We start from the raw sequence: 19,377 nt of genomic DNA on the forward strand, positions 1-19,377 counted from the left end.
GGTTTACTTGTAGCTCTTTCCTAATATTTCTTCTGATCTTTTATGTCTTTTGAAATTGCTTTTATAATCCTCCTGATCACTATCCAGTTCTCAATGGTTATTTTTTAGTCAATCAATAGATGCAACAAGGAGTGTTAGAAGATAGGCCCATAAGCAATGGTAATAGGGAGATATAAAGCATAATTATTTCTGACAGAGTGGGAACTGGACCTTGAGTAATGACAAACAGGGGACTGTATCCTATAGTGCTCTTACATTCTTTAAACATAAAGGCTCCAAAATTGAGCTACATAACGCCCATAGTTTCAGTGCTATGAGTGCCGTTTTGGTTCCCAAATGGTGATCACGCCGTGTATGCACATTTCCGGCACGGGACACGCCAGACACCATTTTGGGGAGGTCAGTAGTGTGAACATTTGGAGCACGTGCTGGAAGTGTGCGAAGTAGGTAGATTGTGACATCTGTGAGCGTGTAACAATGATTTGATGCCATTTTTATCTTCTCAGCCCCAGTTAACACTTCTCTTAAACATGCATAACTGAACATGCATTCAGTAGAAGGAAGGACCCCTGTCCCCACCCTCCAATCAGCATTATTTAAAGGGATCAACAACCACTCTCAGGTTAATTTCTACTGGCTTAGTCTGAGTTTGTAGAAGTGCTTGGTACTTTGCAGAGTTGTTTAAAGTTGGTGAAGTTAACAGGTAGTGGAGGACGCCTTGGTTTTGGCTTCAAAGATTCTGGTCAGACCAATTTTGGCCTGCAATGCAACAGGTGGATGGAACAGAGGCAACACAGAAGTGGACAAGCTTTGTGAGTGCCACATCTAAACCCTGAGATTTACTACAAATGCAAAGAGTTCCACTCGTTGAATGTGTAGTTAGTGTGTGACCGCACTCAGCACATCATGCTGAGGAACACCTATGATACTGGTAGCAGGTATGATGCATATATTCTGTGCTATTCCATCGGTATTATCAGTATTAAAGGCACAATGGCAACCTAGAGGGTGGCTGCTGGATGGCAAAGGTTCTTCAACTGGCTGATAACTCTAAGCTTTGTGCAATCCCAGTACCAGAGCTGATGGTTTTGAGTGTGAATTCGAATGATGGTGTAACTTCATCAGCAGTGTCCTGCTCCTCTTGCATTTCATGGTTCCTGCAGCATTGCCTGACTGGTGACAGTTCTTGGGTATCTGAAAAGAGAAAGTCACAACGGTAGGGTTGCGGTGAGGGAAGGCGGAAGCAAGTGTTGCATGTTTACACCATCTGCAGCTTGTTTATCATAAGAAATTGTGGAATGAGGAGGAAGTGGGATGTGAGAAGGTGGATTAGGCAGGAACATACTGTCATGGTTTTATAATGACTTAAAGGCACCAATCACAAGGGATTGTGCAAACACATTGTAGTTCATTTATTGAGACTAGGCACATGTGAATAGATAAATATGGATATAAAGTTTGATGACATCAGAGCTGCAGAGCTGAGAGTGTGTGCTCTGCTGAAAGCAAAAGTGAAACTAAACTGGATTGTATGACTCACTTCCTTTCCAGTGATGTCATGTTGCAATCCCTTAAAGGCATATTACACCATCCTCTTTTTTTAAAGATATTCCCCCTTCCAAAGAAGCCTAACTATTTATAATACATGTTCATGTTTAGTTACCATTACACAAGTCTATAGAACTGATGAATCTCTGAAAAATAGAAGTTATCTGCTGATATGCCCAGATCTTGTAAAGGTAAACTTATCTGGAGGTTTATTTAATTGCTCACAGTGATCAGTGGGATTGTAATTCTTGGATGTTGTTCCTGGCTTCATTCAGGATCTTGTCCTAGATGCAATAGGACTGCACGGTGGTTGAGGAACTGGAATGGATCTGTTTGTCCTCAGTTATGACTCATTGTTGCGCCTTTGTGTGTCATGACTTCATAGGACCTTGGTTCCGAATAAAACCTTGTCAACTCGGCTGGTTACGATGTACTTTCTGTGGGATCGTGGATGCGAACTTGTTGTTCCAACTCTAAACTTGAAAATTCTGTACCACATTTTTAATCGTGCACATTGGTCATCTTCTCTTGCAGTTTTAGAAGTTCATCTCTAATTTCTGAGTGAATAGAATGGGTAAGAGTAGATAAATTAGTACACACTGGTCTGCCAAAGATGAGCCCTGTCGGTTTTGGAATTGTTGCATTTAAAGCTGTTGCTCTCAGATGTAACATTGCAATGAGTAGATCTTGCTTGGCCTGTCTACATTTGAGAATTAGGGACTTCACTGTGTGAATCATTCATTCAGCTAGGTCATTAGATCTAGGGTAATGAAGAGAAGAAGTAATGTGATCAATATTTCACTTCTCACACAGATCCTAAAATGGCTTACCAATAAATTGTGGACTGTTATCCATAATGATCTCTCTAAGCACACCAAATAACTGAAAATAGCACTTAGTGTGCGCAACAGTTGTGCTTGACGTATTGTTCTTGGTAAAGCAGTCGGCGATGATGATGAAGTCAGTGCCATGACATGAAAGAGGCTGATGCAATTTTCAGTCAAGGATGGATAGGAACCTCATGTGGAATCAATGATTCTTTGTGCTGACTTAGCATATGCTCTTAATATGCTCTGCACTTCTTGATGACGAGTTCAATGTCAGTGTTCCAACCCGACCAACAGACTGTCTCTCTTGTGAGTCTTCTCAACCGATCTATGCCCATATATGAGCGATGACGTTGTTGAAGAATATCATGTCACAAAGATTCTGGAATGATGACCTCTCTGCCTTTTGAAAATGACTCCCTGGTAGATGCCTCACTCATCCCAATAAGGCCAAAAAGGTCTCATGTGTTCGTGGACATGCTGAATTGGATCAGACCATCCTTCAATGATAGTTTTCTACAGTTTCTATGATGTAGAATCTTTCACCATTTTTTTTTTGTAGCTGCTGGCATTTGCATTACATAAAATGTACCAGATCAATGGATGGACTTGCATTCTGCTGCAAGTCTAATGATGCAGCTCCCTTGAAACTGCCAATTTTGTCAAAACGTTCTGGATATTTTGATATTAGGTCATGAACTGAGGTGATAGGAATAGTTCCTGAGGTTGATCCGTTGTGCGAGGTTTGACTAGTTCTATGGATTGTCACTAGTGTGAGGTCACGGCATGCTGGTAGACCTGCAGTTGCTGGGCCTTTAGTCTCCACGATATAGAACATCTGTGACACCCAGGAGGATTTATTGTACTTGCACTCCAGTACTATGAATCCTGCACATGGAATTAGTGAACAATTGTATGCCTAAAGTTGCATAGCAGTAGGTTTCGTCATGGCTTTTCATGTCAGTGGATACATGTCTTAGAATTTGCAGAGGTAATATGTTGGCACTTGCCCCTGTGTCAATCTTGGCCAATAATTTCTTAGGGCAGATAATTTTAATCTTGGCAAATACTTCGGACAGTGTGACAGTATCTATATTTTCCACGAGATTGACGGTGTGAAACCTGTCTTCACTGCTCTTCATCTTGTCATGCACATCATCATCATTTTTTGGTTTATCAGTCACCCCATGCATATGTTTCTTTTGGGATACTGGTTGGCTGTTCTTATTGCTTGAAGGTACCTGTTGTGTACAGTATGTTTGGATCCGTGCACGGCTCTTTGTGGCTCCATCAGCCTTTGCTCTGGTGCACTGCCACTCCCGATGGCCTTTTCTGCCACATCCCTTGCAGAATTGCAGAAAAGCTGGCCATTTCCTTGGTGCATGCAGAAGGTCACTTTTTTCCCATGTCTTGCTAGGTTTAGGGGTTCTAGTAAGTGCATCAATAATTAGGGTTGTACTTAGACCTGTAAGCTGCATCAACCTGCGAGGATCGCTTCGTACTTATATCCATTCTTGAGTAGCTCATCAAGCTATACGTTTTGGGCTTGTCTAGCAGATCTTTGTGCATTTTGTCCAGAATCAGGAGATCCAGGAAGCTAGAGCACCTGGTTTTGTGCAGATCTCTGGTTTTCCACAGGTGCAGGATGGTATTGACTACACTCATGTGGCACTTAGATCTCTATGGCAACAAGCAGTCAACTACATCAACCGCAAGGGCTTCCACTTGCTGAATGTTCAGCTGATGTGCAACCATCAAAAATGCATCCTACAGGCCTGTGTACACTTCCCAGGGAGCGTCAATGACTCCTACATCTTTATCAGGTCTCAGGTCCTTGACATCTTCCAGGGTCCACAGAGACTGCAGGGTTGGTTCCTTGGGGACAAAGGCTACCCACGGAGGACGTGGCCGATGACGCCCATACAGTGGCCTTAGAATGCAGCAAAGTGGCAGTATAATGAGGCTCATGCTGTAACCCAGACTGTGGTGGAGCAAATGATAGGCATTTTGAAAATGAGGTTCTGGTGCTTTGAGAGGTCCGGTGGAGCACTGCAATACAATCCACTGAGGGTGTCGCGCCTCATCATTGCTTGCTGCACGCTACATAACTTGGCGCTGCAATGAGGGGAGGACCTGGCTGAGGAATGGATGGAAGACTGCACTTCTCCTCCAGTGAGGAGGACGCCGAAGGGGATGATGAGGATGAGGTCTTCAAAGGTAAGGATGCTGGCAATGAGCCCATCGCACTGGCCAGACAAGGCAGGCAAGTTCGGGAGGTCCTCATAGTCTCACGATTCGTGGAGGACAATGACGAGATGCAATGAGGACAGTCCTGACATCCTCACCTTTCATCTGTGAACATTTGACTCCTGTCTGACTGATGGCAGCGCACATACCCTCAGTGCTCAAGCTCATGTCATGGAGATGCAGCAGAGACCCTAATAGTCACGAGATTCCAGGAGAATGATGACGACATGCAATGAGGACACCCTATAGATCTTCACATAGCCTCTGTGAATGTCTGACTCCTGCCTGGCTGAGGGCAGCTCACCTGTGCTCTGTGATCATGGTCATATCATGGAGACGCAGCCATGAAACTTTAAATGCACCTGATCCCTTGTCTGCCTTCAGCACCTGACCTCTTCAGGAGCACAGCATCACTGGTCACAGATGCTGAAGAGAGGGAGAACCAGCCCCACCTCAAAGGTGCTCAGAGCACACAGAGAGAATGATGGAACTATGTCTGCCCACTACATTCTGGTAGCAATGACAAGCACCATTGAGGTGCAGGCAGCACTAATGTATCCAATGACTGTGTAGCTGGACCATCACTTTGTCCTGAAGGTTACACAGTGCACAGGGAAGAGGCCCTGGACTGAGACACCTGCTTTTATCTTGTGCGGGAACCAACGTTTCACATCTAAGTGACACAAACACTGCTCATCATAACAAGGAGCCATAGGCAAGGAGACATTCTTGGGAGCTTATTTACAGTAATGAACATTTATGTACAAGTGATTAACACCCATGCCCAGGCTGTGCAAAGGGTGTGTTAATCTTCCTAACCCTGCCACTATGTCTTGGTGCTCCCCAGACATCCACAGCGGAGGTGGAGGCAGCCTGCTGACCTTGGCGGCCATCCTCTGGGGGGCTGAGAGCTGGAGGGCCCCGGCCTGCTTTCAGAGTCCTGCTGTGTGGCAGTGGCACCCTCCTTGTCCTGTGGAGCTGGAGCTGCTGGGGTCACAGGAAGAGGGGATTTGGATTGGCTGGACACTCCCGGAGTCACCTAGATGGATGGCCCTGGGTGTGCACATGCTGATCCTCCTCCCTATAGGTGTCCAAGGGTCCCTGGCTGATTCCTTGCTGGAGAAGGGGAAGCTGGAGTGACATTGAGCTGCCCCGCACCCCTCTCGCATTGACACAATTGGAGGCCAACTATGGCATCAGTGATGGAGTTCAGCCCCTGCAGCAGTGCAGGACCGATGTCCTGGACCAAGTCTCCATGGCGGCCTCCATCCTACCAGCGTTGACCTCAGTGCATTGTCATGCCGGCTCTATTATCCCAGCCTGAAGGCGGACGGACTTGCAATCTGAGGAGTGCAGTGGACCTCCCTTCTTGATGTTCCAGAGCTAGCCTTTGCAGCTCCAGCAACTGAGGTATGACCGAGTCCAGAGGCTCCTCATCTGACTCAGACTCATCAGATTTTTGGCCTTCACCAAACCTCTGAGTGTCGGAAACCTGGGAAGTACCCGCCTTCGCCTCATGGACGCCCTCAGCTGCTTCCCAGATGTGCCTGCGAGAGCAAGGAGAGATAATTAATGCATGGAGGGTGACTGCGGAACTGACTCACAGCATGGTTGTCTGATAGATGTTGCACTGCTGGATCCTCACTTGGTAGAGCAGCGCCAACCTCACCGTCAGTACAGGACTGGTCCCGGTCATCGCCAGCCAGCTGGATGACTCTATTTTCAAAGTCTGTGAAGACCTTAATTTCAGGCATTCCTCCACCAGTCTGCGACCTCTCCCTCTTGTTGTATGCCAGTTTGTCCTGCATGAATATAGATGGAGTGTAAGCAGGACACCTGCCAGGCCAGATGATAAATATGCCCGGCATGTGTGGATGATGAGTGGTGCCATGGATGGAATGAGGACACGATCCACAGGGCAGATGAAGGTGTATGTGAGAGAGTGAATGGTGGTGTCCCTTGAACTGGCAGTGAGTGAGATTCCTGTGGATGTGTGATGGGTTTGTGAGTGTGTGAGTTGAGACTGATGAGAAGAGTGACTTACCCTGGCAGAACGAAGAAGATCTTTCATCCATTTTCAGCACTGGGTGGCTATCCTCTTTTGCAAGGTGTTGGCACTGACCACTGCTGGATTTGTCACCTTGCTTGTTGGTCTTCGCTCAGAGCGGGGGTGGGTAGAGGACTTCATGGTGGGCCTCCACTGCGCCAATAGGCGCCCGAGGGAGGTGTCACTAAATTTGGGGACAAAATGTTTCTTCCCTTTGGCAGCCATGACTTTGCAGCAGCTTTTGATCCCTTAGAGAGAGCTAGTTCTGTGCAGGGGTGCCCTTTAAATATGGCGCCTGGATTACTGAAGGCCTGAGGTGATGGCGGGGCAGGTGAATCAGAGGGTGCCCCACCAGCAATCCGGTGTGTTTCCCGTGAATGCATGATTAATAAGGTGGAACGTGCCGGGAAGGGGATGATACGATGTGAAAAGCCCACCATTGTGGCTGGTGGTTAAAATGACTTTTTTCACGTCCGCTACTGCACTTAGTGCAAACCCGGGATGATTCTGCCCTTTGAGTGAAGAAATTTCTCCCCATCTCAGTTCTAAATGACCAACCTATTATCCTGAAACTGTGGCCCCGACTGATTCCCCAGCCAGGGGGAAAAAATGTCTCAGGCTGGAATTTTCCAGCCCCTCACGCTGGCAGGATCTTCCGGTCCCACTGATATGAATGGACATTTCAATGGCTCACTGGCCCTGCCGCAGGGAAACCCACTGCGAGGGTGCTGGAAAATTCTGGCTTCAGTGTCTACGCTGACAATCCCCTTCATGAATGTTTGAATGAGACCACCTCTCATTTTTCTAAACTCTAGAGAAAATAGACCCAATTTACTCAGCTTCTCATCATAGGACCACCCTCTCACCCAGGGACCAATTTGGCAAATGTTTGCTATACCACCTCCAATGCAATTAAATCCTTTCTTAAATATGGAGACCAAAATTGCAGTGTTCTAGGTGTGGGCTCACCAAAGCCCTGTACAATTTTAGCAAGATTTCTTTATTTTTGTACTCCAATCCCCTTCCAATAAAGGCTAATTTGCCGTATGCTTTCTTAAATGTTTGCTCTACCTGCATGGCAACTTTCTGTATTCCTTGAATGGTTGAGTATGTCCAAGTCTCTTAGAACAACACCATTTACAATCTTTACACCTTTTAAAAAATATTCTGATTTTCTATTCTTATGACCAAAATGAATAACCTCATATTTCCCCACATTATATTCCATCTACCATCTTGTTGTCCACTCACTTAACCTGTCTATATCTCTTTGCACCTTCCTTGTGACCTCCTCACACCTTGCATCTTCACCTTGCTTTGTATCATCAGCAAATGTAGATACATTATTCTCTGTCCCTTCATCTAAGTCATTAATATAGATTGTAAATAGCTGAGGCACCAGCACTGCATTAGTCACAGCCCGCCAACTTGAAAATGCCCCGTTTATCCCCACTCTCTGCTTCTTATCCATTAACCATTCTTCTCTTTATGCTAATATATTAACCCAAATCCATGAGCCCTTAACTTGTGTATTAACGTTTTGTGTGGCACCTTATCAAATGCCTTTTGGAAATCCAAATATACTAAAACTACCGGTTCTCCTTTATTTGCACCCACTTAGTTATATCCTCAAAAAACTTGAATAATTTTGTCAAACAGGATTTCCCTTTTGTAAAACCATGTTGACTTTGTCTGATCATACTATGATTTACTAAGTGCATTGTTAGACTTCCTTAATGGATTCCAGCACTTTCCCAATGACTGATGTCAGGCTAACTTCCAATCTGCTGTGACATTCTAGAATCTGGAGAATTTTGGAAAACCATAGCCAGCATATACACTAAGTCTGCAGCTAACTCTTTTAGAACCCTAGGATGTAGGGCACCGGGTCCTAGAGATTTGTCCTTTGAGCTTCTCCAGTACTTTTTCTTTGCTGGTATTAATTACTTTAATTTTCTCACTCTTATTAGATCCTAAGTTACCGCCTATTTCTGCTATGAAACTTATGTCTTCTACTATGAAGACAGACACAAAATATTTGTTCAACGTCTGTCATTTCTTAATTCCCCGTGATAATTTCTCCTGTCGCTGCTTCTAAGGGACCAATGTTTACTTTAGCCACTCGCTTACTTTTTATATACTTGAAAGAACCCTTACAATTTGCTTTTATATTCCTGTTAGTTTACTCTTATATTCTATTTTTTCCCTTTTTATCAAATTTTTGGTAGCCCTTTGCTGGTTTCTAAAACATCCCCAATCTTCAGACTTGCCACTATTCTTTGCAACATTATAAGCCTCTTCTTTTAAGCTAATACTATCCTTAACCTCCTTAGTAAGCCACAGATGGATCTTTCTTGCTGAGTTTTTGTTTTCCAATGGAATGTATTTTTGTTGAACATTTTGGATTGTTCCTTTAAATGTTTTCCACTGTTTATTTACTGCCATTCCTTGTAGTCTGTTTACCCAATTAACCTTAGTCAGCTCTCCCCTCATACCTATGTAATTGGCTTTGTTTAAGTTTAAGATTGTCATTTGCGATTGAATAGGTTGTTTTCAAACTTAATGTGGAATTCAATTGTTTTGTGATCACTATTTCCCAGTGGATCTTTTACTATGACATTACTAATTAACTCTGCCTCATTGCACAGTACTAGATCGAAAATATCTTTATTCCTACTTGGTTTCACAACATATTGCTCTAGGAAACTGTCACAAAAACATTCTACAAGCTCATCTCCAGACCACCTTTACCAATTTGATGTTCCGGTCTATATGAATATTAAAGTCCCCACAACTATTACATAATCTTTATTACAAGCTCCAATAATTTCTTGCTTAATGGCCCTTCATACAGTGTAACTACTGTTAGGGGGACTACAAGCATCTTCCACCAGCAGTTTCTGACCCTTGCCATTCCTAATCTCTAGCCGTATTGATTCTACTTTCTGATTTTCTGAGCCAAGATCCTTTCTCAACAATGTCCTTAAGTTATCCTTTATTATCAGGACTACTCCTCCTCCTTTTCCACTCTGTCTGTCTTTTCGAAATGTTGTGCACCCTGGAATATTTATTTCCCAACCTTGGTCACATTGTAACCATATCTCTGTAATGGCGATTAGATCTAATTGGATTAGATTTGATACCTATTTTATTGTGGATGCTCTGTGCATTCAGATAAAGTGACTTCATTTTTTTTTCTACTATTCCCTGCGTGGACCTTACTCTCTGAAGCACTATTACTGTTAAACTCTCTGTCCCTTCCTGTACTACTCAGCTTGTCTTTACCCACATCAATATATTTTCCTATTACTTCAACTTTTATCTTTGGATTTCTAAACCTCCCTTCACCCAAAATCGACTCCCCCTCTGTTAGTTTAAAGTCATTATTCCATAATCTAACCATATTTGCTGGTGCACTCCTATGTTTGTATGCTCTGTCCCTTCCTGTCACCCAATGGTTACCATTAACTGTATCACTACCCTGCACCATAGCCTTGTTCTTTCTCTTTAAAAAAGTTCATGTTCAAGAAAGTTCAAAGTTCATAGTTCATGACTCACAACAATGATATATCCCAGTGAGGAAAAAAGATTCTAGAAAGGGAATAAACCAACCATAGTTAACCAAGGAAGTTACAATAGTATCAAATTGAAAGAAAAAAACATACAATGTGGCAAAGATTAGTGGTAAATCGTTGGATTGGGAAAGTTTTAAAAACCAACAAAAGATGACCAAAAAATAAAGAGGGAGAAAATAAACTTTGAGGGTAAACTAGCAAGTAATATAAAAACAGACAATAAGAGCTTCTTTAAATATATAAAAAGGAAGTGAGAGGCCAAAGTGAACATAGGCCCTTAGAGAATGAGGCTGGGGAAATAATAATGGGGAAACTGGAAATGGCAGAGGAGTTGAATACATACTTTGCATCAGTCTTCATGGTAGAAGACACTAATAGCATTCCAAAAACTCAAAATAATCACGGGGCAAAAGAGTGGGGGGCAGGGGCGGGGAGGTAATAAATACAATAACTATCACTAGAGGAAAAGTACTAGGGAAACTAATGGGGCTAAAGGCCGATAAGTCCCCTGGACCTGTTGGGTTGCATCCTAGGATATTAAAGGAAATAGCTACAGAGATAGTGGATGCACTGGTAGTAATCTTCCAAGAATCCTTAGATTCTGGAAAAGTCCCGGAGGATTGGAAAACTGCCAATTAAACACCCTTATTCAAAAAGGAAGGGAGACAAAAAACAGGGGTAAGTATAGGCTAGTTGGCTTAACATCCGTTATTGGGAAAATGTTAGAGCCTATTATAAAGGATGTAATAGAAGAGCAATCAGAAATACATAATGTAATCAAGCAGAGTCAGCTTGGCTTCATGAAGGGGAAATCATGCCTGACAAATTTATTAGAATTCTTTGAGGAGTTAACAAGCAGGATAGATAAAGGGGAACCAGTAGGTGTAATATATTTGGATTTCCAAAAGGCATTCGATAAGGTACTACACATAAGACTACTTAATAAGATAAGAGCCCATGGTGTTGTGGGTAGTATATTAACATGGATAAAGGATTGGCTAATCAATTGGAGACAGAGAGTTGGGATAAGGGGGACATTTTCAGGATGGCAACCTGTAACTAGTGTAGTGCCAAAGGGATCACTGCTGGGGCCACAATTATTTACAATATATATTAATGACTTAGATGAGGGAAGTGAATGTACTATCGCCAAGTTTGCAGATGACACAAAAATAGGTGGGAAGGCAAGTAGACTCTTTGTGAGGATGACACAAGGAGCCTACAGAGGGATATAGACAGGTTAAGTAAGTGGGCAAAATCTTGGCAGATGGAATATAATGTGGGAAAATGCGAGGTTATGCACTTTGGCAGGAAGAATAGAGGAGCTGAATATTATTTAAATGGAGAAAAACTGCAGAAAGCTGCAGCACAGAGGGATTTGGGGGTCCTCGTACATGAATCTCAAAAATATAGCATACAAGTTCAGCAGATAATAGGGAAGGCAAATGGAATGTTGGCCTTTATTTCAAAGGGAATGGAGTATAAAAATAGGGAAGTCTTGCTAAGACTATACAAGGCACTAGTTGGACCACACCTAGAGTACTGTAAACAGTTTTGGTCCCCTTATCTAAGGAAAGATATACTGGCATTGGAGACAGTCCAGAGAACGTTCACTAGGTTGATCCTGGGTATGGAGGGATTTTCTTATGAGGAGAGGTTGAGTAGGTTGTGCCTGTACTCATTGGAGTTTAGAAGAATGAGAGGTGACCTTACTGAAATATATAAGATTCTTAGAGGGCTTGACAGGGTAGATGCTGAGAGGTTGTTTCCCCTTGTGGGAGAGTCTAGGACCAGAGGGCATAATCTCAGAGTAAGGGGTCGCCCATTTAAGACAGGGATGAGGAGGAATTTCTTCTCTGAGGGTAATGAATCTGTGGAATTCTTAACCGAGGAGGGCTGTAGAGGCTGGGTTGTTAAATATATTCAAGGTTGAGATTGACAGATTTTTAATCAGTAAGGGAATCAAGGGTTATGGGGAAAAGGCAGAAAAGTGGAGTTGAGGATGATCAGATCATCCATGATCTCATTGAATGGTGGAGCAGACTTGATGGGCTGAATGGCCTATTTCTGTTTCTACATCTTATGGTCTTTAACTTTCCAAATTTCCCTCATGTGAACCCTTCCTCCCACTATTTAATTTAAAACCCTCTCTACAGCCCTAGTTATACAACTCACCAGGACACTGGTGTCAGTGTGGTTCAGCTGAAGACCATCCCAAGGGTACAGCTCCCTCTTTCCCCAGTACTGATGCCAGTGCCCCATGAATTAAAATCTATTTCTCCAACACCAATCGTTAACCCATGAATTCAACTTTCTGGTCTTGTTCACCCTACGCCAATTTGCTCGTGGCTCAGATAGTAATCCAGAGATTAATTATTTTTACAGTTCTGCTTTTTCATTTGAGCCCTAGCTGCTCATACTCCCTCAGCAGAACCTCTTTCTTAGTTCTACCTATGTTGTTGCTACCCATGTGGACCACAAAAACTGGATTCCTCTCCTCACACTCCAGGTTCCTCTCCAGCCCGGAGGTGATGCCCTTAACCCTGGCATTGGGCAGATGCATGTTCAGGACTTACACTCTCAGCTGTAGAAAACAGTATCAGAAAATGGGAGCTGTGGTTCAGGTCTGATGTTGCTGATAGGTGAGTGAAGGCAGGTGGTGAATTGAGTGTGTGAAGTTAGTGGTTTATTTCTGAGGATAAACATTTGTAGATTCATTTACTGAGCTTGAGCATTTGTGTGAAGTCATTAAGTTTCTTCCTGCACTGACTGCATCCAAGTCCTCAGGCTGAACTGCTGGTATTAATAGCAATGACTGTCTGCTCCCACTGCCTTTGCAGTGTCTTCCTGGAGGGCCTCCTGAGGGAAGTGGACTTCCCTCCTCCTGTCCACCTCCTACACCAAGGCCTCCAGTCCTGGTCATAGAACTTTGGAATCAGTTCTCAGTCCTGTGGCACCATTTTCATTCTTCTTCCTGTTCAAAGACTCTTCCATAAAGACCTCCAGCACCTGCTGCAGACAAGATGCGCCCTCCCCCCCCCCACTTTAAGAGATGCAGGCTTCTTTCAGTAGTGCTATATTTAAATAGTACTAGCCTTGCATAAACTTGATTCCCCACAGAGGCGTGCAGTCACCCAACAGTGTGTTTTGCACTGGGCTATACAACACTTAGAAAAATTCAAGGTAAACAGGCAGAGTCAACATGGGCCTGAATTTATACTCGCCCACAGCAGGTTTTTAAGCGGGTGGTGGGGGAGGGTTGTGAAATTGCAGGGATGAGATTCCCTCTGGATTCCCGCCCGCCCTGACCTTGCAGCAATTTTAAGCTGGGGCGGGCAAGGCCTCGGATGGGAAGCCCACCCTTGCCCCAATTGAGGCCTTAAGCGGTCAATTAATGGCTACTTAAGGGCCATTTCCTGCTCAGCTTCAATTTTTAGGCTGGCGGGACCCTTGCACATCCTTGGGGGAAACCCAAAAATAAAGCGAGTTAGATCTCGGGCAGGAAGGTGGTGTGGCGCCTCCATTAGAAACCCCTTTCTAACTGGGGGCACCCTCCCCTTAAGGCCCGGTGACCTCCGGACTTCCCTCCCCCTGCCACGACCTCTCCCCCGAGATGCTGATCACCACCCCCACCCCAGTAACCCTCCAGGCCTTCCCTACACTCCCTGGGACTTCATACCTTGTCCTCCAGTTCCCGGTACTTAGTCTCAGGCTGGTTAGTGCAGTTCCTCTTCTGTCCACTGCAACACTGTCGCTGCAGGGACTGAAGAGCTGGCCAGCAGCTCTCTAAGGTGGGACTTCCTCCAGAGTGAGAAGCAGACATCATTGGAGTGTAAATTGGGTGCAAGGCTGTTGGAGTCGACGGGGATGTGTTCCCCGCCAATTCTTCAGATAGCAGGAGGCATGCTCCCACCATCTGAAAAATTCAGGCCAGGGTTTTGTGAAAGGGAAATTGGTTTACCCAATTTATTGCAGTTCTTTGAAGAACTAATATGTGCTGTGGATAAAGCCGAACCAGTGGATAAAGCCGAACCAGTGGATGTACTGTATTTAGATTTCCAGAGAGCATTTTATAAGATGCCACATCAAAGGTTATTGTGAAAAATGAAAGTTCACGGTATGGGGGCAACATATTGACATAGAAGATTGGCTAGCTAGCAGGAAACAAATAAATTGTGAAGAGGACATAAGGAGGTTACAACTAATTAACTAGCTGCAAGCAGGTTTACTAGACTCATACCTGGAATGAGTGGGTTGTATTATGAGAATAGGCTGGACAGACTGGTATTGTTTCCTCTGGAGTTTAGAAGAGTGAGGGGTGACTTGATGGAAATATATAAGATCCTGAGGGGTATTGACAAGGTGAACGTGGAAAGAATGTTTCTTCTTGTGAGAGAATCTAGAACTACTGGTCACAGTTTAAAAATAAGGGGTCACCCATTTAAGACAGAAATGAGGAGAAATTTTTCTCTCAGTGGGCTGTGACAGGGCTGGATAGACTGGATGCAGGGATGATGTTTCCTCTGGCTGGGGATGTCTAGAACATGGGGTCACAGTCTCAGGATACGGGGTAGCCCTTAAAAGGCAGTGGAAGCAGAGCCTTTGAATATTTTTAAGGCAGAGCTAGATAGATGCTTAAGAAGCAAGGGGTTGAAAGGTTATCAGGGGCAGGTGGGAATGTGGAATTGAGATTACAATCAGATCAGCCATGATCTTATTAAATGGCAGAGCAGGCTCGAGGGGCCAAGTTGCCTACTCCTCCTAATTTGTATGTTCGTGTGTTACTATCATTTAAATTAGCTAGCAGCATGAAGTTTGCAATTGCAACAAGTGGTGGTGTGTTAAGCGCACACCTCGATCCCTGAACCCATTATGGGGCCTTATCCAATTTCCCCCAAAATGACACTAGCAAGATGGACCAGCAAACAAATCCTCGAATCTACATTTCTAGTTGTAACTCAAAATTAAACTTAAACAAGAATGGCCTTTGGATTTGGCTGAACCCAAACAACATCTGTTCATTTGTTGAAATGTATATTTCTTTTCTTGGGCCCCCTGTCCAGCCCTGTCTCCTCTGATAGCTCTGTCAAAAAAGTGTCCAAAACTCATCCTAACAATTGCAATTTGCCAAAATTAAGGTTCAGACTCAGGGCCATCAGGGTTAGATAGTCGATTTTTTTAATACAAGAACTACTAGATGCCCTTCTCATTACAGGGGAAATTCTGTTCTATGTTGTACAATATTATTGGAGATAGTGTTTGATTTTTACTTGTATTGGGCTGGGATACAGATTAACAGATTAACAGTCTTGCATCTGGTAATAAGACCACTTTGTGCAGCCCACTTGGAAGCTTAATAATGATTGAAAACATGACCAGGAATCATCATTAAAAATATGACTTCCAGTCAGCTTTCCTCCCAAATGCGGTTCCCCAGCAAGATTGATAACCTATAAAAATGCCATGCAGATCAGGCAATTTCTTTAATAATGATATCATTTTGTATTTAAAGGGGTAATGGAGATGTAAGTGTCATCTAGTATTTCACACTGGGCATTAATTGACAGATTTAGCAGTGCTTGAGTTTTGAAAATACAGAAAATTAATATTCTCCTGGATAGAAAAGAAAATTTGGTGTATGAATTTTTCATGCATTCAAATAACTGTGGCTGAAAGCTCAGGTTTCTGTTAAATAAAATTGATGGGAAACAGTACCTACCCTAAAGCATCTCTAATGTTGTTACAGTGCAGTAGGAGTAAATTAAGCTGTATCAACCCCCAAAGTCTTTAATTTAGTTACATTTGAGTAGGAGTCAGACATTATGATGTCCAATTAAAAAAAGTCACTAATGTTGTTACATCTGAGTAGGAGTAAATTAAACAAAATTTATCCTGAAGTGTTAATACTATTTTAATTGAATGTCATTCACTCACTTAAGCTCTAACCACTGTTTTCTCTTAGCTTTGATCTTCAATAAAGATTCTAAAAGGTTATCCCAATACAGTGTGTGAATAAAATTGCATAGATAACATTTTTTGATGGTTTATTTTTAAAGATGGGTAATTATTAGACTGTACTTCCTTCTTAGAGTTATCTCCAGTTTTTAAAACTTTCTATCTGACATTCTGGAATGTACTAGCCACTCAATTTAAATAAAAGTTATTTCATGATTGCAAACTAACTTCACAACTGGAAGTATTTTTAATGGCCTTCCCCTTTTTGGAGTGGTAATGTTTTATAGCTCGCTGAAGAGCCTGTTTAGATTTCTTTTACTTGTGAAGCTCACCTTGCATTCACACACAAGCAACTGAACATGGAAGGAATTGCTCTAGAATTCACTTCAGGCTTAGAGTGACAGTTCACACTGCCACCTCTGAAACCAAAATCTGAGATCCATGGGATTAGTCCCTCAGTGACACTCTGATCCACTTTTCCATCACCCCCAACACCTTCCTCCCTTTTCTCGACATCTTCTATTATAAACTCAAGAGATGTAACACCTCCCCTTTCATCTTCTCTCTTCCCACTGTCCAGAGCCCCAAACACTCCTGCTTATGTGCACTGGTTCCAACTTAATATTGTGTATTCAATTGTCATAACATGGCCTCTCTACACTGGGGAGACCAAACACAGATTGGGTGATCATTTCACTGAACATCTTTCAGTCCACAAGTGTAACACTGAGCTTTCAGTCGCTTACCAGTTTAATTCTCCATTCCACTTCTGAATTCTGTCTATCCTCAGCCTTCCATGAAGACCAATGCAAGTTCAAGGAACAAACTATCATCTTTCTAGGTCTAACAGCATCTGAGGAGAGAAAAAAAAAGAGTTAATGACTGAAGAGTCTGTTAACTCTGTTTTTTTTTCTCTCCACAGATGCTGTCAGACCTGCTGAGTTTTTCCAGCATTTTCTATTTTTGTTTCAGATTTCCAGCATCCGCAGTATTTTGCTTTTATCATCATTCTACGAGCTACCTTGCAAGCATCTGGCTTTAAAACTGACTTTAACAATATCAGACCTGCAGTGCAGCTCCAATTATGCCTCAGGCAGCAGATGCTGATATAGAAGAGTGGCTTCACCAGCCTTACTAGGAATGGGGAGGTATGGGCTGATCCACTTGGAGATTCCTTATCAGTATATGGTCGCAAGGTGGTCAGCGTTCTGGCATCTACTGATCATATTGTTGCAGGCTGGCGCATTGCAAGGTCCAGGACTATGTGCTGAGGGACGCACTAAAGCTTGGGGCAGCTGCCACAGGGGCGCAATGGGGAAAGGTTGCTGTCTAAGGTCTTTCAGCCATAGTATATTGAGGGACTGGAAAATTTGTAGAACCCCTCAGGCTGTATGCCTGACATTGAATGTATCTTGCAAATACAAAAGTATTGAAATTGTATTGAGGCACCTCAGAGAAGAACATGCTGTCTGAAGGAAATTTGAATTCTATTGCACTTTCTGTAATTTTTCAATTTGAAATGTTTTTGCCGTCAGGCTGCATGCCTGACACGGAATGTATATTGTAAATATCCGAGGTATTACAATTGTATAGAGGCACCTAGGAGTGGAACATACTGTATGGACACAAGTTGAATTTTATTGCACTTTCTGTAATTTTTCAATTTGAAATGTTTTGTAATGTACTTTTACAAATTTTATGAATCAAGTATATCTTTTGAAAATAAAAATCTACTGATATTTTTCTACCACAAACCTGGCTCTCGGGCCTTCAGCTTCCCTCCATTCTGCTGTTCATTCACATATTTCCTGGGTCTCAAATATATCTTGAATTTCCCTAATTTCTCTCATTAATGCCTCCTTTTGCCTTTACACCATTACCATGTTTGCCATTGAACCACCTTCAGCCCTTATCTGAAAAGCATAGACTATTCCTTTTTATTCTCCTGTTCCCCTTTCTTTGGCTCTGCTCCTCCTGTAATATCTTCTGAGCATTGTGATTGACCTGAAACATTATCCCTGCCCTCCTCTCTCCACAGGTACTACCTGATCTGCTGAGTACTGTCAGCACTCTCTGTTTTTACCTGAATTTATTGAGTCTTGCTTCACAGTGAAGACCTCATGACATTTGCTGGTGACATCACTGCACATGTGCAACCGATAACAAAAACTTGCATTTATAAAGCACCTTTAATGTAGTAAACCATTCCAAGGTGCTTCACAGGAGCATTATTGAACAGAATTTGATACCAAGATATATAAGGAGATATTCAAACAGGTAACCAAAAGCTTGGTCAAAAAGTTATGTTTTAAGGAACAAGAAGGAGACAGAAGTAGAGACTTGGAGAAGTTTACAGAGGGAATTCCAGAGCTTAGGCCCTTGTAAAAGGCACAGCAGATCAGGCAATGACCCTAGCTGCAGAAATTAGCCCCTCTAATAGGACTGCCCTATGTGTGGCAAAACCTGACAAAATTCCCAAGAGCTTTTGGAGTTTTGTCCTTCAAGGAACAGTGTCCCTGTATTCTTCCCAGGAAATGAGCAAGTCCATTGCACTGCCCAGGGATGCAAGGGGCTACTCAATTCCTGATGCTGGGGAAGGACCTGATCTATCCCCCCCCCAAAATCGTCCATGAAAGCCTAGGTGCTAACTAAGGTAGTTGGAGGAGGATATATATCCGTTCCCCGATAGAGTGACCTAGTCTTGGGTCCAGTCACAGTAGGAATTGTCCCTGAGCTGCCAGTGGCAGGAATAGATTTCCTGCCTCAACCAAGCCTCATTAATTAAAGCACAACAAGCAGATCCCAAATTAAAGTGCTTAGCATGCACTGCCTGTTCTGAGGCAGAAGCCACCCAGTTGCCTTCAAGATGGAATAGTAATGCGGCAGTGGATACCCCCTGGGAGACCTGTGGACGAGGAGTGGATGGTGCTCCACCAGATCGTCCACAAAATATTGTAAGGAAATCTTACACATTGTGCATGCTATTCTGATGACTGGACATGTGAATACCTGCAAAACTTTAGCCCGCAGAAGCAGGCACTTTTTCTGGCCTCGTCTCCAGTCCGACGTGGTCACATCCTGCAAAACCTGTCATGCTTGCCAGGATTTCAGGAAAATCCCAGACCACAATTAAACCTGCCCCTTTCAAACTTGTACCAGCATTTGGTGAAGCCTTTAA

The sequence above is a fragment of the Cetorhinus maximus genome, chromosome 20 (assembly GCF_964194155.1).
Source record: "Cetorhinus maximus chromosome 20, sCetMax3.hap1.1, whole genome shotgun sequence".
Classification (NCBI taxonomy): Eukaryota; Metazoa; Chordata; class Chondrichthyes; order Lamniformes; family Cetorhinidae; genus Cetorhinus; species Cetorhinus maximus.